General features: G+C 41.6%; 1 pseudogene; it reads left to right on the top strand.

Moving 5' to 3' along the window:
* Window positions 1–2,928: 2,928 nt before the first annotated feature.
* On the top strand, window positions 2,929–4,500 carry LOC101640060 (annotated as a pseudogene).
* The last annotated feature ends 6,231 nt before the right edge of the window (window positions 4,501–10,731 follow it).

Raw genomic sequence — 10,731 nt, forward strand, 5'->3', positions numbered from 1 at the left:
TGTTTGAATTCCGCACATCTGCTTTAAAACACTGTACAGCAGAATTTACAAAGTGGTTCCAGAGTAGTCGCATTTATAGTTCTGGTGCTGTATATCATTTACATGTACTTTCCATGAAAAAAAACTCTCAAACTCTTGATATGCAGAAGGAAATAACATATCAGAAGCTAAAATTTTACCTAAACAAACCATCTCAAGACATTTGCAAAAATAAGCAGATTTCGTGCCTCCAGATCACTGCTCTGCTCAAAACACATCAAAGATTTCCCCTTTACTTGCAGAAAGTGGGCCAGACTTTTTCACATTAATAGAAACTCTCTCAAAGACATTTTTATTCTCCATATAGATTCCCAATCATTCTTTAAAAGTTTCACATATTACACTTTAATAGAATTAAATTGTAGCCTCAATATATTGAAAAGGAGCTGCAATTATGGGCTTAAACAAAGCAATGATTGTACACAAGGTCACTATGTGTCTGATTGGAATGGACAGAATCTAATAACAACAAAAAATAATAAATTGCTTATAGTTATATTCAGTGTTATTTCCTCCACTGGGAAAACCCTCCCTAAATTCTTTTATTTGGCTAACTTGTCCTTATTGTTCATGAACAAACATGCTCGTGTCCATGAAAACTGCCTGGGGCATCCCAGATTGAGCTTAGCATGTGCTGTACACCAGTAACATGCCACAGAGACTGTTATCTTTCAACTTCTCAGTTACTTGTGCTTATCGTAGCTTTTTATACTCTGTCTCTTCCCAGGCCTTCGATGGTCATCAAAGTCATTCTGTATAATCTGTCCATCTAACACCCAGTATGCACATTATAAAAATAAATGTCGTTTTACAGTGCTAATTTCCTTAAAAGTCATTTCTAACTCACCTGTCTGACATTATTCCTATATTGTAAACTCAGGTGTTATGCTCAAAATTGAGCATATTGGGTCTCTGGTAGGAGGCATTACAGGCATGTGCACAGGGTTCACGAGAAAGGAGAGGTGAGCTAGCACCATGGGTCAAGACAACACTGTTTGCTTAGCCATGGTGATCAGGAAGGATCAACAGCCATGGATATGATGTTGCTCAGTGATCGCTAATATATGAATTCAGAAATCTTCCCCAAATGGTCCATAGTTCCAGGGTGAGCATGTGACTATTATCTAAGACCTGACAGAGGGGCAGGGCAAGGTACAGGGACAATGGACATATGTTCTACTTCTCTTGAATTTGGCAGGGCCTTACAGTTGGTTTGGGAACACAGGGACATAGAAAAATGCGAGTTTTTCTACATGAGCAGTCTCAGGGTATAAAGACAATAAATGTGACTAAAACTAACAATAATGATAAAAATGCGTTTTAGTCCACTTGAAAGGACAGGAATGTGCACCTCGGCAATCAATTCCCTGGGTGCCACAATGGAACCCTAGTCCACAAGGTCTTCAGTGCTGGGTTTTTCCCACCCCTCGCCCTCAAGCCCCTCTTTCAGGGCTTAGAACTTCCAACCCTTTGGTTCATAATGGAGTGTGTTAACATTTTCACCATTTCGAGACTTCTGAAGATTGTTTTTTTAATTAAGATAAGTTAAAAATTTTTAAAAATTGGTCAACTGTACACACTAAAACTCACTCTTCATTTCATGTTTTAATCATGATGTTGAGTGGGATCGGTTGCATTTCCCCTGTGTCAACATTCTCATGAGGGTTTTAGTTGTTTGCTATCCATGTACTTAAACTCCCTATCCCAAGCTTCTCATTTATGTCTTAGAACAACTGCTGATCCTTTGGTTTTATAGAGGTTAAAACAACACCACCACCACCACCAACAAAAAACCCCCCACAGTACTCAAGGACCATAATCTTTGCTCATTGAGCTAAACTACTACTCACTTTAAAGGTGCCTTCCTGGTTTGGTCCAATTGAAAGCAGCAGGGGTGTGCACCAGTGATTGAGGAGTTCATTCTGCATGACCGCAATTCCATGTATACACAGCCTGGTAACTCACCTTTCATTTTATAATGTACACTAGCAAGCAATCTAATCTAGGCACAGGCATTTTTAGGAAATATATAATTGAGGGGGAAAAGTGATTCAGAGAATTTTGAACAGGCTATGAATTTAGACCAAAGAAGAACTGATGCAGTTGCATTCTGATGTTGGCAAGGACTATTGAAAGTACCAGGGACTGCCAAAAGAACTGCCAAATAAATCTGTCTTAGAAGAAGTACAACCGAAATTATCCTAGAGGCAAAGCTGGTGAGATATGTTTCACATATTTTCGACATGCTGTCAGGAGAGACCAGTCCCTGGGGAAGGTTGCCATGCTTGGTAAGGAAGAGGGCCAGGGAAAAGGGGGCCAACCTTGACAAGATGGATTGACACAGTGGCTGCACGCATAGGCATAAGAACACTTGTGAGCGTGGCCTAGAGTGGACAGTGCTTCATTCTGTTGTACATAGGGCAGCCATGAATCAGAACCAACTGGATAGCACCTAGGGAGAACAACATAACTTTAAAATAAATTTTACTCGAAAAGAATATCTCACAGATATTGCATATGGAAACACTGTCCCTGCAATAAGGAAAGGTCTGGAGACTTTGCAACTTGTCACCACCCTCAGCCTACCTCTGCTGCTGCTGGAAACTGATTCAAAATAGGTGTATTGAGAACTGCTGGCCTAGTCGAGCCATCTCAATTTGAAAGATGAAGCACCTGACATCCCAAAGCTGAAATAATTCATCCAAGAACTCACAGCTCGTAGGCAAACCCGAGATACAATTTAGGTTTTGGACATGAAATAAATATGAGAAATAAAGGCGGTGCATGAAGTTGAGAACACATTGTTGAAAAGGGAAATGAAAAGATTAAGGAAGTTTTCCCACCCTAGTACAGGCACTTGACTGAACGCCAAGTAGGGGTGAAAAAACCATGGTAGAAACTCAGAGCCCTAAAGAGAAGCGGTATCTTATTACCTTGAACCTTCAGGAGGTTCTGCGAGAAGAAAAGTTGAAGGAAATCCTGAGAGAGTGGGAACTTAAAAGTTTACTGTGGGACAGCAACTACAGGCCAGCCACACATGATCTACTCTGGGCCCAACTCAAAGATGGTGTACTTTCTGAAGGCAGGTTGTGAAATGATGATACTGTTTGGGGATCTTCGTGCATATCCGATCACCTGAAAGCCCTGGGGAAACATCTAGAACTCTGAACCAGGTTATATGAGAACACGATCAAAGCCATGCTAGAGAGCATTGGCGCGTCCTTGGAAAAGCTCGACTTCAGCAAAGGCACTCACTGACTACTAGTTCAGCAAAGAGAACACCCTGGTTGTGTCCGCACGCTCCGCTGTGGTCACACAGCACAGTGCCAAGAAAGCTGGCAGTGAGGTGGTAAAGCGGCTAGAAGACCTTTGCTAAGTTGTAAGCCATACCCTGGACTGCAGGCCTGGGATGAAGAGTATTTGAAAATAGATGCTCAACTTGGAGACATTGACCAGGGAGAAATTTCCACCTCTGCAGAAACGTAACTCCCAGCACTAGGCTACTCAAAAGGATCCATCGGTGAATTGTGTTGACCCAGAGTTAACTGGCAACAAAATGAGTTCTTTGAAAAATGAGCTCAAGATTTATCTACTTGATCTGAAGGAGAGTATGAAGAAAAGTCTAGAAAAGACCTTCTGTGGGGAAGGGAATGTGGGGAACAATGGGGTTCTGTCATTCATCAAGCATTCCTCTCTCCCTCAAATCTCACTCTGTGATCCTTCGAGATGAGAAATGGGGTGGAGACAAAAATCCCACCGATTACTTTGACCCAAAGGGACTTCACTGGTGACATTGTCTAATCAGAAGACCCAAAGAATGCTGTTGAAGCTGCCCAGAGTGATTTACTGGATCTCATCTGGGAAAAGCCCAATACCCCCTGCATTAGAAACTAGCCAACGCTGCCCACCAAGACCCTTTGAAGCAGAAGCCAGTTGTCCAAGGCCCTGCTGCCAAGAATTCAGAACCTGGAGTGGTCATCCCGTCGCGGCTGTATATATCTCTGTCAGGAAAGGCGTCAGTGTGGAGAAGCACCCAGATGTAGACAGGCTGTACGTGGAGAAGGTTAACATCTAGGAAGTTGAACCTTGGACTATGCCTGGTGCAGTTTGTGTGCAGGGGAGAGTCACCGGAAAGGCTGCTGGTGGTTTTATGCAATTCAAAACTCCAGAAGATGAAAGGAATGGAGTCCCATGCTTTGCTCTTGCATGCTTTTTCAGAAGGAGTAACCCACAAAGCTGAACCGCTGTGCCCTTCTGCAGGCTCTGGCCCTGTAGAGCAAGTCAGGACTGTAGGCCGGGCCAACCAGACGATGGGCTCAAACTAAGAAGAAAGACTTTGAGAAGTTGCAGGCCGACATTAAGATTTCTGTGGTTTGCATTGCACAGTGGAAGAAAACCAACTTCATGACCAAGCTCCCGCACACTTCCTATAAATCACTGAAAGGGGGCAACGTTAGCTAGCCAGCCTGGCAGCAGCCTCCCTCCCAACAGCATTCTATATTGTCTGCTGACTGCTCGGTTGACTCCATCTATCACCTGTCTTCTCATCTCTCTGGACAGTGATGCAGCAGGTTTGGGACTCCTTAGGTGGGCAGCTCGCCCACCAAAGAACCTGGGACCATCCATCGGCCTGACCCCCCAGGGGGCATCTTTCTTCCTTCCTTGGCAGCAGACTTTGAAAAATCTGGTTTCAATGTAGCTCACAGAAAAAGCATATGCCACAGCCCTAATAGGAAACCCCTTGGTTCCCAGGTTTTCCTAGAAGGATTTCAGCAGCTGTGCATCTGGCTGGGATCTAGAGCCTGGACTGGGCTGACAGCTTCTCTCCAGCAGGAAGTTGTGGGATTTGAAAAGGAGGGAGAATGGAAAATAGGGTCTACCTAGTGGTCTACCAAGTACTTGATACCTTTCCCTTGGTGCCTCCCACCCATGAGGCTTGGCATGATGGACAGGGCCTACTTCAGAGTTCCTAGAATCCCCTGGAGCTTTCTACACTGGGGCACTCACAAACCAGCTATGTGCTGTCAGCATAGGGTGAGCAGATGAAGTGCTACTCCATAGGGCGACCCAAGCCGAATTGTTAGCCGTCACCGTCCTGAATTCAAATGACAGGCCTGACCAAAACAATAAAAAGATAAGAGATGTTTTTTAGAGGAACATTTTGAAGCCCCTTCATATTAGTAATCCCATTTGATCAATGAGAAATGTACAGCTTTGTGTAACTAAATGATTTCCACAGGTCCAACATCTAGTACATTCTAAAATCAGAAGTACAACTGAAACCATTTGGAACTACATGTAACAGGTCTACATTTCCAACAATATGGAAAATGCTAATGGCATGACAAAGTGATTTGCAAGCACCACCTAAGAATCCACTGGAAGTTCAGTTTACAACATGCGCAAATCTGGTCTCATCTCTCTGTTCAACCAGCTGGCCTGTGAAGCCCTGGTGTGGCCGCTTGGAGCACACGTGTTCAGAAGTCTTTGGAAAGTAAGTGACAGCTCAGTGATGTCAACTTTGGATAAAGACAAAGAGGGCCAAACAGCATCTTTTAACACCCACCCCCTCCTCAATAGATGAGCAAAGTTATACAATCAGTAATTCACCATCTAGCCCAATGGGTCTGTACATAATAAAATAATTATATATCATTATGACTAAGACAATAACTTAAATGTGTTCACATTCCCAGGAAGAAGGGATTGTCTTGGTTTCAGCTAGCTCTGAAGATGGGTGTCATTTTACAAGTTATATAGAACTTTTAATGTTTTGTTAAGTGTATAATGATACCCACCTTATTGCCAAAGAGTACAATCCACTGCATAGCGACCCTACCAGGCAGAGTAGAACTATTTTCTAGGGTTTCCTGGGCTCTCTAATGTGCAGCACACTATGCTAACTGGCCTCCCTTTAAACCTTTGTAGGAGCAGGCAACCATATCTTACTCAAGCTGATGGACTGACCTAGTGGGTTTGAAGCACCATCCTTGTTAGAAGTCTGATACCTAACCCGCTATGCTACTTGGCTGCCTTTACTGACTAACTCATTGCTATAAAATAAAGTCAACATGAATTTAAAATTACGAGTCATTTATACAAAATTTAAATATTATATAACCACGGGAAGTTACTTTAATGAACAGCCTACGTTCCCCTTCACATCCGAGCAATGACTCCCAGTCTGGGTTAGGGAACTGATCCTTCCAGATTTCTGAAGGCATTTCCATATATTTGAAACTTCCAGGCTAGTGATCAAATTTGAAACAGAGGTTTCAGAAAGGGAGCTGTCACATACCAAGAGCAGTCATTTTTCACAAGTCCTCCATTATTAATTTATGGTAGATTTGCTCTGCAGATGGTGGGCAACCCCTGACAGTATAGGGAAGAACAAGGTGGCGGGGCTGAGGAACAGCCCTGACTTTGAAGCTTTTGCCTGAGGCTTAGTGGAATCAGATGTCAGCTTGAGGCTAGAGAGACAGCAAGCCAGTGAGGGCCCTGTCCGGAGGCAGGCAGCTGGTCGCCTGCGGCTGACAGAGGAGACGAATGGCCGCCAACTGCTTATTCCCATCTAAGAATTAGAGGACAAACTTGGTAGCTAGCTTGCTGGTTTGAGCCTGAAGGAAAAAGATTGAAATGATGGTAACATACCAGGTTAAAATAATTTCTCTTTCAGTTATTGAAATCTTACCAACCCCTCAGTGTCCTGAATTTTCTTAAAGCAGAAGATATTGTAACAAATATGAACTTGAGTGCCAATGATGAGGAACCGAAGAAAAATTAAATTAAAAACATTTTTTATGGAAAGAAGGAAAATTGTCTAAAACATTTGTCCCCGGACTCTAACCTAACCTATCAGTCTTGGTAAAGGGAATTAGAAAAATATTGGTGCATGCTATACCATTTTGGATTATTTTATATATATATATCTTTGGTCATGCATAATGCACCTGGCTCAGCTCATATTTGATCCTCCATCCTACTCAGGCATATTTTTCAGGGATTGCCTGGATGTCAATGGTGATTTTGCACATTTTACAGTCACTTTCATAAAATGGCAAGTAGGAAAAAAATCTATTTTCCATTTCTTTGCAAGTTTTATTTTTTACCCTGAACTTGCAAAAGAAAAAAAATCCTCAAATCCCAAACTCTCACTTTAGAAGTGTAATTTTGGTTACTAGTTTTATTTTTAAAACTAATTGCTCATTCTATCCCTTTATTTTCAACAAAGCAATTTGATTTCTAAAGTGTAGACGAGGCAAATTGGTGATGCCTGAGGAAGGAAAGAAGTTTTGTTTCTCTTGACTGCAAAGTTTATATCATGATGCTGATATTATGCTCATATTAATGAAATACATGCAGAATTATGAAGGTATTTGCTCCTCTGAATTCTTCTTTAAAATTCTCCTGAAGAATGAGCATTCTTTCTGATGCTTGTACTTTGGTTGGTCTCCTTGATTTGCTTATCAATTTACAAGCTGGATGTTTAATTTGGATTGTTAGTCTTCCTCATCAGTCTCTGCTTGGTCAGCTCTTTGTTGACTGAACTAAGCTGGCGATGGTAATGCGCCCGTGATCATTGGTGTGTATAACCAGAGGAAGTTAAAGTAATACCCGCATCAAGCCATCTGTAGAAGTGATATATGAGGAGATCCCTCAGTAACACACTCCATGATCCCTGAACAGAGATCATCTGTACTTATTTGTAGTAGTTCGAGGCTAGAATAAACATAACTCAAGATCCCCTCCACACCAAACACTTGTAATTTTCATCTTCCAATTGTCGGCATTTAGATGAATGACCTATAATATTGATGATGACAATCCAGGAACCTAAAGTTGTGGATTAAATCTCCACTTTAATGGAAATGCTTTCAAGGTGTTTGGGATACATGTGAGACAGTCAATGAATCACTAAGGATATTCAAAATGGAAAATAAATCTACCTTTCCTTCCTCTCCCTAGAATAATGCCTCTGGATATATATTAATGCATCAAGTTGCATAAACATGACAAAGTTATTATAATTATTTTCTTACTTATCTCCAGACTCTTCCTTTATGAATATATTACACTACAGTAATTCTATTTAATAGTATCCTAGCAACAACACGCCTGAAGTAGGTTGTTATTTCACTGAAGACGGAAAGCTTTGCAATAAGCAGCCTGGATAAGACTCATTCTCCACAGACTACAATAGCTGATGGAAAACTCCATCACATGCCACACTAAGCTGCCCAAAGTTAGACTAACAATGGGAAATATTCCATTTCCCCTTTACCCTCCTTGTTCTTATATTCGGATAATTAGGCAGTCTTTATGATAGAGTCCATCTAAAGGAATTTCTTGTTAGCCAAGAAGCAATTTAATTCTTCAGATGTTAGTTTCCTTGGTTAAAGACCAGGCGTGCCTTCTAGAAGCACACCTGTCACCTGTGGGTCTGGGTGATGTCAACATCAGCCGTCCTGCCTGTTTCGGATTATCATTGCCATGGGACCGGTCTGTAATCATTCTCGTGATCTGCCCTTCCGATCCTGTCCTTGAGCAGGGTGGCTGGGTGGGGTGAAGAGATTTCATTGTCTTCCATTCTTCAGATAATTTGTTAAGACAGGCGGTTGAATACTCTTGAATTTATTGGTAGTTGGAACATTTTATTGATCTTTATGATGAAATATGCCGTAAGAGTGCAAACTGTTATTGAAATAACACATCATTTTTCCTTTTGTGACTTTTCCTTGCTTGGGCACTCACATGTCATTCTTCTTGATACACTGATCTTGATTTATTCTCTGACATGACAAACGTAACTGGATATATCACCTTTAAGATACAGGCCCCTCAGCAAGGCATCTCCACAGGCTTTGGTATTAGCATACATATGGGTATGCTAATATAAAAAGTTATTGATACAAAACTTTCTCTAAGATTAAGAGCCCTGGAACCTACTAGGAACCTTGATTGCATAGTGGATTAAGTGCTGGGCTCCAAAATGCAAGGTAGGTAGTTCAAGCCACCAGCTGCTCTTCTGGAGAAAGATGAGGCTCTGTGTGCTCATGAAGATTTACAGCCTCAAACCCCTATGGAGCAGTTCTACTCTGTCTTACAGATTCACAATGAGTGTGTTTGATTTATAGCCATGACTGTCTGGATCTTTAAAATAATCTTGGGGTGTAGGTACAGAGTCAGTATTGTTACATGCTTCTTGTATTTATTCAAAAGGTCTTGATGAATCTTGAGCTCCAACTGAAATATCTATCAATATTAGTATTTGAATGGCCTTTAGGTTTTAAGAGGAGCTATACAAGTATATAGATTCATATGCTATCTCTGTATGGTGCCCCGATGGCTGAAGTTAAAAACTCTGGCTGCTGATCATAAGATTGGCGGTTCAAACCCACCCAGCACCTCCACAAAGGAAAGTCCTGGTGTTGTGCCTCTGTAACAATTGTAGCAGAGACAACCCAACGGAGAAGTTCTACTCTGTCACTGGAGGTCACTGTGAGCCAAAATGTACTCTGTGGCATGGGGCAACAAGTAACAGATACATATATATGTATTATGTAGGTAGATGGACATTATCAATGTGGAAGATACATAGTACATAGAGAATGTGTTTGTTCATGTATGTTTATTTGTTTACCCTGTATGTGTGCGTTTGTACTTCTATCAGAGTGAGTTTGATTTGTAGCTTACTGCAGCACTAATTTTGAACCCTGGTAACATTTTCAGGCAAGCATTATTAGATTGTGAACTGCAAGATTTATGGTTCAACCCATCAATGGTTCTAGCTGCTTGGCGGGTCAAAGATGAGGCTATCTGCTCTTGTAAAGAGGTCTAGCTTCTGAAATCCTCTAGAAGGTTCTATGAGTTTAAATGGACTCAATGGCAGTGTTGTTTTTCTTGTTTGTGTTCATTTCTAGATCACCTGGATGGTTTAATAGACTTAAATGATTTTTAATGGAGGACATTTACAAAGATGAGAACCGGCTGAACCTGTTTTTGGATTATAAAACAAGGATTTTAACTGATCTTATAACTAAATAGAAATGCTGTCCCAGAAGGCTCTTTTGAATGTAGACATGCTTGCCCTCGAGGTATATGTGGTTGAGGTATATGTGGTTGATAGTAGTGCACAGCCAAGAACAACTTTGTAGTCACTACATGAACACTTTGTCCCTCTCCCAGAGAGGGCAGGAGGGATAGAGTTGGACTCAAGTATCACTAGAATTGCTTAATTTACAAATACTGAAAAGTGCTGGCCCCAAAGATAAGCAAATAGAGCTCTCAAACACAATCGTTTGGTGAACCAGAATATAATAGGGCAGCTTCTAAGGTAAAAAATGAGCCTTGGTGGAGTGAGTTCTATACCATCAGCTGCTCTGTGGGAGCAAGATGAGGCTTTCTACTCCCACAAAGAGTTACGGTCTTGGAAACCCACAGGGGCAGTTCTACGCTGTCCTACACAGTTGCTATGAGTAAGACCTGACTTGGTGGCAATGGGTTTGAATGAGTCATCAGTTTAAATGTGAACTTCACACATGACCTGGCAACCCACTCCTAGATATGTCTCTAGAACAATGAAAATGTCTGGACACACAGAAACAGTTTCACAGGACCGTTTACAGAGTTCTACTTCTAGCCGCCCAATCCTGGGAAACACGCAAACGCCCTTCAAGAGGAGAATGAGAAAAT

The sequence above is a fragment of the Echinops telfairi genome, unplaced genomic scaffold, assembly GCF_000313985.2.
Source record: "Echinops telfairi isolate 266 unplaced genomic scaffold, ASM31398v2 ScPeMD7_7458;HRSCAF=8496, whole genome shotgun sequence".
Lineage (NCBI taxonomy): Eukaryota > Metazoa > Chordata > Mammalia > Afrosoricida > Tenrecidae > Echinops > Echinops telfairi.